A 1944-nucleotide genomic window follows, 5' to 3' on the forward strand; every position below is an offset into this window, starting at 1 on the left:
ATGTTTCTCGGCTGGCCTGGGAACGCCTTGGGATTCCCCCGGAGGAGCTGGCCCAAGTGGCTGGGGAGAGGGAAGTCTGGGTCTCCCTGCTTAGGCTGCTGCCCCCGTGACCCGACCCCGGATAAGCGGAAGAGAATGGATGGATGGATGGAGTTTTAGTTTCTTCTGTTTTGTCCTTGCTGTCTCATGACCATGATTTGAATTATAATCAATTATAGAAACTGTGCTATGAAAATATTTTCTTTTTAAATTTTTGAAAAGCCCCCACAAAGAATGAATGGTAAAATAACATATTACATAGTCTTCAACTGTGTTTATTTGGGTTGTACATTATAAACCCTTTTAAGAAACACACAGGTCTGATTTCTGATCTAATTTGATTCAAATATGTTTTCTTTGAAAATATATCGGAAATATGACACTAAGTGCTGGATCCAATAAGTTTATATTTATGACTTAGGGTACTTATAAAAAAGTGAAACGTCATTTTAAAAGAATTGGTGTTCACATTGTTTTTTATGGTGATAATCATTCTTCCATCATAACAATAAGAAAGTTCATTTTCTTGATTTAATTAAAAAAGTCTTATTTTCTTTTGTTTTACCTTATATTGAAATATCATGAGGAGGAGCTTCATCCATCTGTATTTATCTGATCAGAAACCAGATGTTCAACAAGTTTCCACAATGACTGTAACTGAGTGTGTTCTCAGCTTCTGCTGAATAAAACTCTGTTCTCTTCTGTTTGGTTCTTCTCTGATCTCTCTGGTTTTCTCTCAGGTGTTTGCAGTCAGACTCTGACAGAATCTGAACCAGCGGTGAAACGGCTGACCTGTACATATGCAGGAATATCGGACGGAGACGCTCATATTCCTTCTTCATTCTGTAAGGAGAAGCTTCTCGCATGACAGCCGGAAATCACCTGACACTTCACCTTTAGATCTTATTTATTCGGGACATTTTAAAGTGTTTTCTAGCAGATTAAATTTTGTGTCATTAAATACTTACGGACACATTACACACAAAAAGAAAATAAAAATTTAATTTATAAAAACAAATAAGAGACAAAAAATAACGGATGGCAATAACATTTTTTTTGCTATTACTAATAATTACAACACAAACTGTAATTGTCAAAAACAACAGAATTCAACATAAAAAGCCACAATAAGCTGGTAATAAACCTTAAAAACCAACATTTAATGATAAAATAAAGTGCAAATTCAGTAAAAATGCAAAACAAACTTATGTCTTTGTTCTGATAGTTAGTAATTCTGTTTCTGATGGAGGACCCTGTGTGTAGATATATAGATATTAAATTATACACACATACAGGGCACAGTCATACTAATACCTGTGAGTAAATGAATATTAAGCTGAGGAAAAAGACAGGATACAACATTTATCATTAGTTCTCTGTGTAACTATTTCAGTAAACTGACTGATATTTAAAGGTTTGATAATCTGATGTTTAAAGTTACAGAGTACAGATATTAATTCCAGCCCGATTTATTTTGAAGATATAATTGAGAATAAAGACAAAACTTACTTTGAAACTATCACTTAAAATGATCCGACTCATCAGAGTTTTGTATTTTACAAACTGAAAGTCGTATAATCTCCAAGAGCTTCATGTTTTGGTTGGACCAGTCAGTGAAGATGTAACTCTGTGATGCTTTAGACTCCTGGGGCGACTGAACGACAGTCCCTGTTCATCCAGGTAAGATCAATGTTAGTAATATTTACACTGCTTTAAAAATGAGATGTAAACTTTTAACATTTCAACAGAGGTGGTCTGTCTTTGTTGAAAGCCCACTCACCACGACAAGGTGCAGACCACGAGTGGGAACACGAGACAAGACATACGTGACAAACAGGACAAACACTGACGAGACAAACATATATGGTGTGTATATGATATATGTATACATAGAATTAAAACTCG

The sequence above is a fragment of the Kryptolebias marmoratus genome, linkage group LG4, assembly GCF_001649575.2.
Source record: "Kryptolebias marmoratus isolate JLee-2015 linkage group LG4, ASM164957v2, whole genome shotgun sequence".
NCBI lineage: Eukaryota > Metazoa > Chordata > Actinopteri > Cyprinodontiformes > Rivulidae > Kryptolebias > Kryptolebias marmoratus.